Source organism: Taudactylus pleione, unplaced genomic scaffold (assembly GCF_031769625.1).
Source record: "Taudactylus pleione unplaced genomic scaffold, aTauple2 ptg001542l, whole genome shotgun sequence".
NCBI lineage: Eukaryota > Metazoa > Chordata > Amphibia > Anura > Myobatrachidae > Taudactylus > Taudactylus pleione.
The window spans coordinates 764,854-780,199 of record NW_028285939.1 but is presented as its reverse complement, the minus strand read 5'-3'; the positions used below and the strand labels follow the sequence as shown (position 1 = coordinate 780,199).

General features: G+C 51.5%; 1 pseudogene across 1 annotated transcript in view; it reads left to right on the top strand.

Annotated features, from left to right (window-relative positions):
- The first annotated feature begins 10,304 nt into the window (after positions 1–10,304).
- The window catches only part of LOC148442406 (KAT8 regulatory NSL complex subunit 1-like), a 64,664-nt pseudogene continuing 59,622 nt past the window's right edge, over positions 10,305–15,346 (top strand). Inside the window, exons 1-3 of the transcript XR_015875813.1 lie at positions 10,305–10,752; positions 11,150–11,235; positions 13,753–13,829. The product of XR_015875813.1 is annotated as a KAT8 regulatory NSL complex subunit 1-like (transcript). The remainder of the gene's footprint in view (positions 10,753–11,149; positions 11,236–13,752; positions 13,830–15,346) is intronic.

Sequence of the window (15,346 nt, the reverse complement as noted above, 5' to 3'; positions counted from 1 at the left end):
TCCTATATCAGATCTCCCCAGGTGCCCCATAGTCCCTCGTCCTATATAGATCTCCCCAGGTGCCCCATAGTCCCCTCGTCCTATATAGATCTCCCCAGGTGCCCCCATAGTCCCTCGTCCTATATAGATCTCCCCAGGTGCCCCATAGTCCCTCGTCCTATATAGATCTCCCCAGGTGCCCCATAGTCCCTCGTCCTATATAGATCTCCCCAGGTGCCCCATAGTCCCTCGTCCTATATAGATCTCCCCAGGTGCCCCATAGTCCCTCGTCCTATATAGATCTCCCCAGGTGCCCCATAGTCCCTCGTCCTATATAGATCTCCCCAGGTGCCCCATAGTCCCTCGTCCTATATAGATCTCCCCAGGTGCCCCATAGTCCCTCGTCCTATATAGATCTCCCCAGGTGCCCCATAGTCCCCTCGTCCTATATAGATCTCCCCAGGTGCCCCATAGTCCCTCGTCCTATATAGATCTCCCCAGGTGCCCCATAGTCCCTCGTCCTATATAGATCTCCCCAGGTGCCCCATAGTCCCTCGTCCTATATAGATCTCCCCAGGTGCCCCATAGTCCCTCGTCCTATATAGATCTCCCCAGGTGCCCCATAGTCCCTCGTCCTATATAGATCTCCCCAGGTGCCCCATAGTCCCTCGTCCTATATAGATCTCCCCAGGTGCCCCATAGTCCCTCGTCCTATATAGATCTCCCCAGGTGCCCCATAGTCCCCTCGTCCTATATAGATCTCCCCAGGTGCCCCATAGTCCCTCGCCCTATATAGATCTCCCCAGGTGCCCCATAGTCCCTCGCCCTATATAGATCTCCCCAGGTGCCCCATAGTCCCTCGCCCTATATAGATCTCCCCAGGTGCCCCATAGTCCCTCGCCCTATATAGATCTCCCCAGGTGCCCCATAGTCCCTCGCCCTATATAGATCTCCCCAGGTGCCCCATAGTCCCTCGCCCTATATAGATCTCCCCAGGTGCCCCATAGTCCCTCGCCCTATATAGATCTCCCCAGGTGCCCCATAGTCCCTCGCCCTATATAGATCTCCCCAGGTGCCCCATAGTCCCTCGCCCTATATAGATCTCCCCAGGTGCCCCATAGTCCCTCGCCCTATATAGATCTCCCCAGGTGCCCCATAGTCCCCTCGCCCTATATAGATCTCCCCAGGTGCCCCATAGTCCCCTCGCCCTATATAGATCTCCCCAGGTGCCCCATAGTCCCTCGCCCTATATAGATCTCCCCAGGTGCCCCATAGTCCCTCGCCCTATATAGATCTCCCCAGGTGCCCCATAGTCCCTCGCCCTATATAGATCTCCCCAGGTGCCCCATAGTCCCTCGCCCTATATAGATCTCCCCAGGTGCCCCATAGTCCCTCGCCCTATATAGATCTCCCCAGGTGCCCCATAGTCCCTCGCCCTATATAGATCTCCCCAGGTGCCCCATAGTCCCTCGCCCTATATAGATCTCCCCAGGGTGCCCCATAGTCCCTCGCCCTATATAGATCTCCCCAGGTGCCCCATAGTCCCTCGCCCTATATAGATCTCCCCAGGTGCCCCATAGTCCCTCGCCCTATATAGATCTCCCCAGGGTGCCCCATAGTCCCTCGCCCTATATAGATCTCCCCAGGTGCCCCATAGTCCCTCGCCCTATATAGATCTCCCCAGGTGCCCCATAGTCCCTCGCCCTATATAGATCTCCCCAGGTGCCCCATAGTCCCTCGCCCTATATAGATCTCCCCAGGTGCCCCATAGTCCCTCGCCCTATATAGATCTCCCCAGGTGCCCCATAGTCCCTCGCCCTATATAGATCTCCCCAGGTGCCCCATAGTCCCTCGCCCTATATAGATCTCCCCAGGTGCCCCATAGTCCCTCGCCCTATATAGATCTCCCCAGGTGCCCCATAGTCCCTCGCCCTATATAGATCTCCCCAGGTGCCCCATAGTCCCTCGCCCTATATAGATCTCCCCAGGTGCCCCATAGTCCCCTCGCCCTATATAGATCTCCCCAGGTGCCCCATAGTCCCTCGCCCTATATAGATCTCCCCAGGTGCCCCATAGTCCCTCGCCCTATATAGATCTCCCCAGGTGCCCCATAGTCCCCTCGCCCTATATAGATCTCCCCAGGTGCCCCATAGTCCCTCGCCCTATATAGATCTCCCCAGGTGCCCCATAGTCCCTCGCCCTATATAGATCTCCCCAGGTGCCCCATAGTCCCTCGCCCTATATAGATCTCCCCAGGTGCCCCATAGTCCCTCGCCCTATATAGATCTCCCCAGGTGCCCCATAGGTCCCTCGCCCTATATAGATCTCCCCAGGTGCCCATAGTCCCTCGCCCTATATAGATCTCCCCAGGTGCCCCATAGTCCCTCGCCCTATATAGATCTCCCCAGGTGCCCCATAGTCCCTCGCCCTATATAGATCTCCCCAGGTGCCCCATAGTCCCTCGCCCTATATAGATCTCCCCAGGTGCCCCATAGTCCCTCGCCCTATATAGATCTCCCCAGGTGCCCCATAGTCCCTCGCCCTATATAGATCTCCCCAGGTGCCCCATAGTCCCTCGCCCTATATAGATCTCCCCAGGTGCCCCATAGTCCCCTCGCCCTATATAGATCTCCCCAGGTGCCCCATAGTCCCTCGCCCTATATAGATCTCCCCAGGTGCCCCATAGTCCCTCCGCCCTATATAGATCTCCCCAGGTGCCCCATAGTCCCTCGCCCTATATAGATCTCCCCAGGTGCCCCATAGTCCCTCGCCCTATATAGATCTCCCCAGGTGCCCCATAGTCCCTCGCCCTATATAGATCTCCCCAGGTGCCCCATAGTCCCTCGCCCTATATAGATCTCCCCAGGTGCCCCATAGTCCCTCGCCCTATATAGATCTCCCCAGGTGCCCCATAGTCCCTCGCCCTATATAGATCTCCCCAGGTGCCCCATAGTCCCTCGCCCTATATAGATCTCCCCAGGTGCCCCATAGTCCCTCGCCCTATATAGATCTCCCCAGGTGCCCCATAGTCCCTCGCCCTATATAGATCTCCCCAGGTGCCCCATAGTCCCCTCGCCCTATATAGATCTCCCCAGGTGCCCCATAGTCCCTCGCCCTATATAGATCTCCCCAGGTGCCCCATAGTCCCTCGCCCTATATAGATCTCCCCAGGTGCCCCATAGTCCCTCGCCCTATATAGATCTCCCCAGGTGCCCCATAGTCCCTCGCCCTATATAGATCTCCCCAGGTGCCCCATAGTCCCTCGCCCTATATAGATCTCCCCAGGTGCCCCATAGTCCCTCGCCCTATATAGATCTCCCCAGGTGCCCCATAGTCCCTCGCCCTATATAGATCTCCCCAGGTGCCCCATAGTCCCTCGCCCTATATAGATCTCCCCAGGTGCCCCATAGTCCCTCGCCCTATATAGATCTCCCCAGGTGCCCCATAGTCCCCTCGCCCTATATAGATCTCCCCAGGTGCCCCATAGTCCCTCGCCATAGCTCGGCCCTCCGCCTATATAGATCTCCCCAGGTGCCCCATAGTCCCTCGCCCTATATAGATCTCCCCAGGTGCCCCATAGTCCCTCGCCCTATATAGATCTCCCCAGGTGCCCCATAGTCCCCTCGCCCTATATAGATCTCCCCAGGTGCCCCATAGTCCCTCGCCCTATATAGATCTCCCCAGGTGCCCCATAGTCCCTCGCCCTATATAGATCTCCCCAGGTGCCCCATAGTCCCTCGCCCTATATAGATCTCCCCCAGGTGCCCCATAGTCCCTCGCCCTATATAGATCTCCCCAGGTGCCCCATAGTCCCCTCGCCCTATATAGATCTCCCCAGGTGCCCCATAGTCCCTCGCCCTATATAGATCTCCCCAGGTGCCCCATAGTCCCTCGCCCTATATAGATCTCCCCAGGTGCCCCATAGTCCCTCGCCCTATATAGATCTCCCCAGGTGCCCCATAGTCCCTCGCCCTATATAGATCTCCCCAGGTGCCCCCATAGTCCCTCGCCCTATATAGATCTCCCCAGGTGCCCCATAGTCCCTCGCCCTATATAGATCTCCCCAGGTGCCCCATAGTCCCTCGCCCTATATAGATCTCCCCAGGTGCCCCATAGTCCCTCGCCCTATATAGATCTCCCCAGGTGCCCCATAGTCCCTCGCCCTATATAGATCTCCCCAGGTGCCCCATAGTCCCTCGCCCTATATAGATCTCCCCAGGTGCCCCATAGTCCTCGCCCTATATAGATCTCCCCAGGTGCCCCCATAGGTCCCTCGCCCTATATAGATCTCCCCAGGTGCCCCATAGTCCCTCGCCCTATATAGATCTCCCCAGGTGCCCCATAGTCCCTCGCCCTATATAGATCTCCCCAGGTGCCCCATAGTCCCTCGCCCTATATAGATCTCCCCAGGTGCCCCATAGTCCCTCGCCCTATATAGATCTCCCCAGGTGCCCCATAGTCCCTCGCCCTATATAGATCTCCCCAGGTGCCCCATAGTCCCTCGCCCTATATAGATCTCCCCAGGTGCCCCATAGTCCCCTCGCCCTATATAGATCTCCCCAGGTGCCCCATAGTCCCTCGCCCTATATAGATCTCCCCAGGTGCCCCATAGTCCCTCGCCCTATATAGATCTCCCCAGGTGCCCCATAGTCCCTCGCCCTATATAGATCTCCCCAGGTGCCCCATAGTCCCCTCGCCCTATATAGATCTCCCCAGGTGCCCCATAGTCCCTCGCCCTATATAGATCTCCCCAGGTGCCCCATAGTCCCTCGCCCTATATAGATCTCCCCAGGTGCCCCATAGTCCCTCGCCCTATATAGATCTCCCCAGGTGCCCCATAGTCCCTCGCCCTATATAGATCTCCCCAGGTGCCCATAGTCCCCTCGCCCTATATAGATCTCCCCAGGTGCCCCATAGTCCCTCGCCCTATATAGATCTCCCCAGGTGCCCCATAGTCCCTCGCCCTATATAGATCTCCCCAGGTGCCCCATAGTCCCTCGCCCTATATAGATCTCCCCAGGTGCCCCATAGTCCCTCGCCCTATATAGATCTCCCCAGGTGCCCCATAGTCCCTCGCCCTATATAGATCTCCCCAGGTGCCCCCATAGTCCCTCGCCCTATATAGATCTCCCCAGGTGCCCCATAGTCCCTCGCCCTATATAGATCTCCCCAGGTGCCCCATAGTCCCTCGCCCTATATAGATCTCCCCAGGTGCCCCATAGTCCCTCGCCCTATATAGATCTCCCCAGGTGCCCCATAGTCCCTCGCCCTATATAGATCTCCCCAGGTGCCCCATAGTCCCTCGCCCTATATAGATCTCCCCAGGTGCCCCATAGTCCCTCGCCCTATATAGATCTCCCCAGGTGCCCCATAGTCCCTCGCCCTATATAGATCTCCCCAGGTGCCCCATAGTCCCTCGCCCTATATAGATCTCCCCAGGTGCCCCATAGTCCCTCGCCCTATATAGATCTCCCCAGGTGCCCCATAGTCCCTCGCCCTATATAGATCTCCCCAGGTGCCCCATAGTCCCTCGCCCTATATAGATCTCCCCAGGTGCCCCATAGTCCCTCGCCCTATATAGATCTCCCCAGGTGCCCCATAGTCCCCTCGCCCTATATAGATCTCCCCAGGTGCCCCTGCTCCTCCATGTGCTGTATGTTGTGTGGGGAGACAGATGTTGTGCATTCTCCTTGTGGGTTTATGGACATTGGGTCTGATTCAGAGCCGGACGCTATTTGCGCTTACTCGTTCAGAAAAAGGGGTCGGATATTTAAATTGAGCGCTCGCTCTTTGCGGTCTGTTGGCGCCTCTGAGCGAACGAAAAATGCGCTCGCTATTTTGTAAAGACGCCCCCTGGCCGCTCACATCCTACGTCATCTCCTCTATTTATTAGATTAATCGAGTACATCGAAAGGCGTCTGAACTCCTCGCAGTGCTTGTGGTTGGATTTTCCTACCGCAATCATGCGAACAGTTCAGGCTAAGAAACAACCAAGTGACGTGGTCGATGACGCTGCTTTGTTAATTATGCACACCCTTAAAACGCCCGTTTTGACCGTTTGGCACGCCTGCGTTCGGATCTCCACTCCCCGTTTTCAAGCACTTTCCGCTGTTACCACCCACAAACGCCTCATCCTGTCACTGAAATTAGCAGGCACTCGCTATTTTGCGAGCGCTCGATTTCCGACCGCAATGACTGGTTGGCGCATGCGCATTACGACCCATACGCAGGCGCAGTTGTGCGAACATCGCTCGGAGCGAACGAGCGGCCGCTTACGAGCGGCTCTGAATCAGGCCCATTATCAGTCTAGACAACTTTGGCAGCTTTTGGATGTTACACTAGAATTGTAGTATTCTCCTTGAGGCCGTTGGGGTTAGCTGTGTAACTGCGTGGCTCCATTCTGTCCTGGTCGCCTTATTCTCGCATGACCTGAGCCTTACTAAAGACTGGTACACACTAGACGATATGTCAGAGCTGGCGGATTGGATGACATATCGTCCACATCGAGCAGTGTGTACCCGCTATTCCGTGGACGATGGGATGCATGCAGATCCGACAGACTATATCAGGGGTCTTCAAACTTGGCCCTCCAGCTGCTGTGGAACTACACATCCCAGCATGCACTGCCACCTTTTTGATATAACAGCATGCTAAAACTATGTGCAGTGCATGCTGGGATGTGTAGTTCCACATCATCTGGAGGGCCAAGTTTGAAGACCCCTGGACTATATAGTCAGCGGGGGGGCCATGTTGCCGAATGCATAACACTTAAGCAGCAGGGTGTCAGCAACCAAGTGTTAGTTGCTGTTGTAAATTAAAGTATAAATAAGGGAAGGAGGCCCTGCTTGTGAGCGCTTACACTCTAAAGGGGAGGGGCAGACAAACGGGTGACACAGATGGGCCGGATTGTAAGGAAGGAACAAGGAGTAGTGGGTAAGTATGAGCGCTGGAAAGCTTTAAGGAAGAAAGGGGTCAGGAGCCGGGAAGCAAAGTTATCAAGGAATTTTGGGCTAAGGGCAGGGGAACAGAAAAAGGTAGCTACTCGAAGAATTTGGAAGATGCAAATATGAGCATTGAATGGAGAGTTTAGAAGGTAAGAGTTGGTGGGAGTGACCAGACGATGGAAGTACCCCAACACCGTGGCAACCTCCAGGCCAGGAAGTGAGAGAATGAGGCCCCCAAAGGTGATCGCTGCAAGAGAAGTGGTGTCAGATGGGTAAATCCAGGATTTGGCGATGGCTGGGAGATTCAAGGAGGTGGAAATAAAGCTGACTGGGACCAGTTGATTATAGACAGAAGTGGCTTTCCAGGGGGCACAGGAGAGAGGGACAGAGTTAAGCCGCATAGCCAATTAAACAGAGGTTGAACAATAACTACATAGTTATCGTTTAATTGTTCATTCATTGAGCATGAAAATGTGAAACGACCAGCGATGCGCGCTTCTGCTGGTCTTTTTCGACATCAATCATAGCCTGAACATGCCGGTCAATCTGCTAATAACAACAGATTGGGCATGTACGGGGATGAGGGAGTGTGCCTGCACTGAACGACTGATCGTTCAGTGTAGGCACTACAGGGGAAGAGGAACGACTGATCGTTCAGTGTAGGCACTACAGGGGAAGAGGAACGACTGATCGTTCAGTGGTAGGCACTACAGGGGAAGAGGAACGACTGATCGTTCAGTGGTAGGCACTACAGGGGAAGAGGAACGACTGATCGTTCAGTGGTAGGCACTACAGGGGAAGAGGAACGACTGATCATTCAGTGTAGGCACTACAGGGGAAGAGGAACGACTGATCGTTCAGTGTAGGCACTACAGGGGAAGAGGAACGACTGATCGTTCAGTGTAGGCACTACAGGGGGGAAGAGGAACGACTGATCGTTCTGTGGTAGGCACTACAGGGGGGAAGAGGAACGACTGATCGTTCTGTGGTAGGCACTACAGGGGAAGAGGAACGACTGATCGTTCAGTGGTAGGCACTACAGGGGAAGAGGAACGACTGATCGTTCAGTGGTAGGCACTACAGGGGAAGAGGAACGACTGATCATTCAGTGTAGGCACTACAGGGGAAGAGGAACGACTGATCGTTCAGTGTAGGCACTACAGGGGAAGAGGAACGACTGATCGTTCAGTGTAGGCACTACAGGGGGGAAGAGGAACGACTGATCGTTCTGTGGTAGGCACTACAGGGGGGAAGAGGAACGACTGATCGTTCTGTGGTAGGCACTACAGGGGGGAAGAGGAACGACTGATCGTTCTGTGGTAGGCACTACAGGGGAAGAGGAACGACTGATCGTTCAGTGTAGGCACTACAGGGGAAGATCAACGACTGATCGTTCAGTGTAGGCACTACAGGGGAAGGGGAACGGCTGATCGTTCAGTGTAGGCACTACAGGGGAAGGGGAACGGCTGATCGTTCAGTGTAGGCACTACAGGGGAAGGGGAACGGCTGATCGTTCAGTGTAGGCACTACAGGGGGGAAGAGGAACGACTGATCGTTCAGTGTAGGCACTACAGGGGAAGAGGAACGACTGATCGTTCAGTGTAGGCACTACAGGGGGGGAAGAGGAACGACTGTACGATTACAATGTTGTAATTGTACTGTCGTTCCAATATCTGCAAGTGGATACGCACCTTTAGGAGTAGTGAGGAGGATGAGATTTAGAGTTGATGTAGTGTGGGGTTGAGATTGCTTTATAGCAAGGGGATAAGGATAGTTTGGGTATGTATGTGGTGGGCTTCAAAATGAGGAAAGGGGACAGCAGGTGGTGGGCAAGGTGGATGTTTAGTGTGGGTGGAGGAGAGGTAATTTGGAGAAAAGGGAGGGTGTAGGGCTTAGTGGTGGATTAGGAGTAAATAATGGAGTTATGGGAGATTTGGTGGAGAGTACTAGCTGGGAGGAAGGGGACAGAGGAGGGGGAGGAAACAATGGAGAGAGAAAAAAGATGGGAACTGGTGGTAGAGGAGAGAATTATGCAGCTGCTGAGTGAGGGGGAGCAGAAGAAGAGACGTAGTGTAGATGAGGGAATTGGGAGAGAACCGTTAGTAGTAGTGATGAGAGCGATACAGGAACAGTCCAGTTGAAATGTCTAAAAATCAGCTAAAAGGAAGAATAGTGCTGGTAGATGTAAAGGCACAACTACAATAGTATATAATAAACTAAATGAGTTTGGAACTTAAAGTTGCAGGACTTTAAATTTAGGATAAAGTATTCTTAAAGATGTATAGCTGTTAAGCAATGGTAAATAATAGTGGTATAGAAATAAATTGACAATGATACAGGAATGATTTAAACAGTGTTGAGTCGAAAAACATACATACAAAAATTAAAGTGCAGCAAACTATCTGGTAGTTGCTTGAAATGCTGAAGCTGGGTGTTGGCAAAAGGTGTATCCAGGTTATAATGAAAGGTGGCTGAGTTGCAGGGCCTCCAGAAGATCCTTTTTAATTATTTCCAATTTGTAAAGAGTTTTTGAAATGTTGTCGTCCTGTTTATCTCCTGTCTTAAGTCGGGTATCCACTACTAGATATACAAACGAGAGCACGATTATGACATTGCAATCGTGCTGTCGTTTGTATATCTAGTGATGTGCCTAGACTGAACATTCACCCGTTAAGTCCAGGCACATCCCTCATCCCCTCATATGCTGAACCTGGCGGGATCGTCAGGTTGCCCAGCATGTACGGGCGATGTCTGAAGCAACCAGCGAGCGCACGCATCGCTGGTCGCTTCCGACCAAAACATGCCTGATGCATGCGCTTTTTGCAAGTGATTGCACGATAACGCCGTCGTTATCGTGCAATCGCTAAGTGCATACCCCCCTTTTCTCATTAAATTATGCTGCGCATGTAATACCACTTTAAAAAAATAAAAAAAAACCCACTTTGAAATAAAAACCTATGCAGCATGTACCCTACTAAATATATAGTGAAGCATACATGTGTAGTGACTGATTGCACCCCCCTCCCCCAGTAACCTCACCCACATCAAATGCAAGTCATAAAATTCTAAAACGGACCCTAAACAGCATCCCATGTATCTGGGAGTTAATATATAGTTATGTAGCCAGACCTTAAGTCACTGGATTATGCCGGGCGGTATGCAGTTTTTGCCGGGCGATGCGCCCGCAGAAAATGGCCTGGGGAGAACACTGGACAGGTATTGCAGATACAAGAGGAGGACAAAGAACAAGAGGAAACAAAGACAGACTTTTGATTTTCCAGTCTCGGAAGAGCTAGATTCTCTTCTAACGTCAGCTTGGGAACATCTGGATAAAAAAATCTCAGATGTCCCGGCGGTTATCTTTTTATCCTTTTCCGGCAGATAACAGATAATTTTGTGAGACTCCCCCCTACAGTAGATCCATCAGTTTCACGGCTGTCTAAAAAGACTGCACTTCCAGTTTCTGGGGCCACGTCTTTGAAAGACACATCTGACAGGAGATTGGAAAATACTCTCAAGTCCATTTACACGGCTGCAGGGGTGACTCTGCGTCCAGCGATTGTAAGCTGCTGGACTAACAAAGCTATTGAGCTTTGGCCAAAACAATTGGCTGATGGAATGAGAAAACAGCTGCTAGTGGAGGACCTTATTCCTTTGGTAGAACATATAGGTGAAGCTGCAGCTCTGGTGATTTCAGCACGAAGGGCGCTGTGGCTTAAACTTTGGCAAGCAGACGCAAAATCAGAGAGCGCTGTGGAAGCACCTCTGTTCACGGGAAGTGTAGTATTTGGATCGGAACTAGAGAAGTGGCTTTCTCAGGCTACAGGCGGTAAATCCACTTATCTCCCTTCTGCGGCTCCTCCCCCTAGAAGATCTTACTCAGGACCCTCATTTCGGTCCTTTCGCACCCAGGGTCGTTCACGTGGTCGCTTCAGAGGAGGACCATCATCTTCCCATGGTTTCAGAGCTCAGGGCAGATCCGCAGCTACAACAATCTCTGCTCTGCAGGAAATTAAGTCCACTACCAAGTCCAGTGCATGACGGGCTTTCCTCTCACCTGGGAGACCCCAGAGTGGGAGCGTGTCTTTTGGGGCTTCAAAAAGTATGGATGGAAACTTGTACGGACGCTTGGGTCCGGGATCTCATCATTCGGGGATACAAGCTCGATTTTCAGTTTCAACCTCCACCTCGATGTTGTGGGTTTTTTTGTTTTGTTGTTTTAACAGGTTTACCAGTTTCAAATGACAGGAGTGTCGTTCTACAAGAAGCAATAGACAAGCTTCTATCCACGAGAGTGGTGGTCCCAGCTCCTGTACATCAGACTGGCAGGGGTTTTTAGTCCAGTCTCTCTGTGGTTCCGAAGCTGGACGGCTCGGTCAGACCTATTCTGAACTTGAAGGATCTCAATCCATAAATAAAGATTTTCAAGTTCAAGATGGAGTCTCTTCAGTCATTGATTGCGGGATTGGAGGAAGGCGAATTCATGGTATCTCTAGATACCAAGGACGCCTAACTTCACATCCCTATCTGGCCTCACCAGGTGTTTCTGAGATTCGCAGTTCGGAATTCACATTTCCAGTTTCAGGCCTTACCCTTTAGGCTTCTCATCGAGCCCGAAAGGAGTTCAGAGCCCGAAAGGAAGTTACTTCAAAGCATTACCACCATATTTGGAATGCTTATGTTTCATGGTGTGAACGTAGAGGATCTCCGCATACAGAATTTAACCTAACTAGATTTCTGCTTTTTCTGCAAGCAGGTCTCTCGGCAGGTCTGTTTGGGTTCTCTGAAAGTCCAATTTTCGTCTCACTGTTTTCTTCCAAAAGAAATTGGCCTTTATACCGGATGTGCAGACTTTTCTGCAAGGTGTGCTCAGGTTACAGCCACCCTTTGTTCCTCCTACAGCTCCATGGGACTTGGATCTAGTCCTTTCCTTCTTACAGTCCTCCCTGTTTGAACCTTTGGAGTTTGTGGAGTTAAAATACCTGTCGTGGAAGATTACACTTCTTCTTGCACTGCCATCAGCCAGGAGAGCATCAGAACTGGGTGCTCTATCCTGTCGTCCTCCTTTCTTGGTTTTTTGTTTTTTTTTTTTCTTGAAGATAGAGTTGTACTCCGTACTAGAATGGATTTTTTTCCTAAGGTAGTTTGGGCACTTCTGCGCTGCCGAAGGCACGCACGCCAGAAAAGGGGGCGTCACCAATGGAGAGGGGATGTGTCTTTATGACGCGTCCCCTTTTCGTTACTCTTGGGGGCATGCCCGGCACTTAAGGACATGCCGGGCAGTCCCCAAGCGCCGCGGTCACTGTGATTGGATGCCTGGTGGTGACTGCTGCTCTACCTGTTTCCCCACCCGCGGGACAATGTGGCCTGCGTGTGTAGGAAAGAACCCGCAGGCTGTTTCAGCAGGGTGCCACGCTGGAGGGCAGGGTTCTTTCTGACTTTCAGAAATAGGGTAGGGTGTGGCGCCCCGCTGAAACAGCCTAGTGGGAACGCTATGGCCTCATCTAGAGAGCCTCCACCTTCCATTACGAAAAATAACTGAGGTGGGTCATCTAGACACCCTCAGTTATCCTGGCGCTCAAGAGAACACTATTTTTGTTATTTAAATAGTATAATACTCATTCAATTGATCAAAAATGAAGTACACAGCGCTGCATAACCTGTATGTCAGTTGCTAGTCTGATAAAAAAACTTCACCCAGTGAATAAAAAAGAAAGAGGATGTAATGCGCTGCTGTGGACTATCTATTTAAGAATACTTGATTGATTTAAGGAAGTACTTGAGCCTCTCTGATTTAGAAATATTTAATAACACACTAACATAAAATATCCATAAACAGCTTCTAATGTAGATAAAATCGCAATAATATCTTTGTTGCAACAACTCTGAAGACCATTCAGATAATTTGTGAAAGTGTCTCCGCTAGTATTCTTGAATCCTTTAGCATAATCAATTGATAAAATTCATAATCATATGCTCACCACCGCTCTCACATATACGCTGAAAATATCTGGCAGCACTCTTGTGAGTAATGTCTAGCGGTTACTTGTAGTGCGCCGGAGCTCGTTGGGATCAGTGTGCAGTACCGCTCCCAAATATGTACCTGGATCTTTGGTGATAGTTCGACCGTCACTTATAATGTGCCGGAGCTCGCCGACAATCAGCGTGTGGCTGCACTGAGGTCCCTCAGCCCGGCGTGGCAGCAACCAGTGGAACCGTAGGTATCTCTTGGTACACTGGGGCGGACGGAAACCACAGGTGATCGGTGTTCGCCCGACAGCTGATGGTATAGAGCGGTCTCCTTCTTTCTCTGCCGCAATGGGTAAAACGGCAGATGGTCCCGTCTATGGTGCCGGCTGCTGTAAAGTTCAATCTGATCCGGAGCTCATATGTCAGAGCGCAGAGATGTGACCAGCGGTAAAGTGCAGCAACAATTGGAGAATTGTAGACCACAGCTCACAATGAGTGATTAACTCCTATGACGCGTTTCGCTCCCCTCTTGGAGCTTTTTCAAGATCCACCTTCCATTACAGCACATTCCACTTGCTCAGTGAGTGCCTCGTGGGCGGCTGCTCACGGGGTTTCCATGGAATCTCTTTGCCGGGCAGCCACTTGGTCGGGCCGGCATACCTTTGTTCGCTTCTACAGATTCGTGACCACTGCAGCGCAGTTTGGCCGGTCTGTAATGCAGGGTTCTCAGCGCTTTCCCGTCCATGATGGGAGCTCTGGGACGTCCCCACTGTCTTGATACCTCCAGTGTTCCCTAGTGGATGAAGGAGAAAACAGGATTTTGGTACTTACTGATAAATCCCTTTCTCTGATTCCGTAGGGGACACTGGACTCCCACCCTGCGCTGTTCCTACTTGCCAACCTTGTGGTTTTTTACGTTATGACTATTCGAGCCCTGTTTGTCGTCTCTTGTTGTTGTTCTGTTTTTTCAACCTGTTCAGATGTTTTGTGTACGTTCGCCGCCTCTTCTGTTTTGTCTTTTTTTCTGTGCTCCCCCTCAGGCACAGTTTCCTTAGACTGGGCTTGTAGGTGGGTATAGAGGGGGTGGAGCTAGTCACACTTCAAAAAAATTTAAAGTGCCAGCTCCACTCAGCACAGTCTATACCCCACTGTCTTGATACCTGCAGTGGTCCCTATGGAATCAGAGAAAGGGATTTCTCGGTAAGTACCAAAATCTTGTTTTAACTATCTCCTGTACTGCTTTGCTTTATAGTTCAATTTTTTACCATTCATTGGGGGGAGTTCAAAATCGACATGATTTGCTTTTCCAAAATGGGAGATCACCTTCATCCACATGGCAAGTTTTGTGTCTCACCCCATAGAGCTGTGCAGGAAACCAGCAGGTCTGTCTGTGTGGGTATCGCTGGCAATTGAATCCTCCAATTGTCAGTCATTTTAAGGGAGTGCCAAGTCATGAGGTGTGAGAGCTCCTTTCTGCACTGAGATCTAGATGCCTCAGGACTGCATGTGAGCTGTAACTTAATGGACTACCCCTCTGCGGTGCCAGAATTGTGAGGTCTGGAGAATTTGGATGGCCTTCAGCCTGACCCCCAACAAGCAGATCGGTGTCTGGGACCTTGGTTAAACTGGTCCTGACAATAAGAGCGTCTTAGGCAGCGCCAGCCGCCGTCGTTGTTGGGCGGCGGAGGGGGGTCCGGGCACTCACTGAGGGGTTCAGGCCACATGGTCAAATGTAAATGCTTTATTCTGGTCGTGTACAGTATAACTGGGGCGCCGCATACTGTAGAGATGCTGAATTTATATTCTAGTGACTCCCAATTGATTAAACTTGAATGGAGCCGCTGTAGTAAGTCCGGTATGGACTGTGAATTCTTTTCATGCTTCGTATCTAAACACCGATATTTGGGTTTAGCTATTGTGCAGCTGAGTGATGTCTCCTGTGACGGATTTTTAATGCTGGATGGCTTTGTACATTAGGGCCTCTGGTGTCCAGCCTATACCATGGTGAGATTTGGTGGGGGGTAATTGCAGCCTCTCTCCTTGTTGAAAGGACAGCGTGACTGCCCATCCAGTGCCGTAATGAAGCTGTAGGTAGTGTGTGACTTATCTGCCCAGAATTAGAAGATACCTTGCTACAATCATCCCTAGAAGAAACCTCACAATGACCTGTGTAGTACTGCAGATAGCATTCACTCCCCGAGCTGCACGAGGCACTATCAGGTGTGTTTGTCATGCTTAGACCTTCCAGCAGTCTGGTCAGGGTCAGTTTACATACAGATGTGATGAGTAAAGCAACAAGGTTCCTTTTTTTTTTTTCCTTCATGCCAAACACCACTCCCCAACACACGGTTAGCACGCCTCGATGATAAAAACACTCTGTTGCTTGCAATGACCTTCCCTTATAATTACAGCTAGCTCAGACCCCCAACAGCTATGTGGGTTTATTCTGCTTC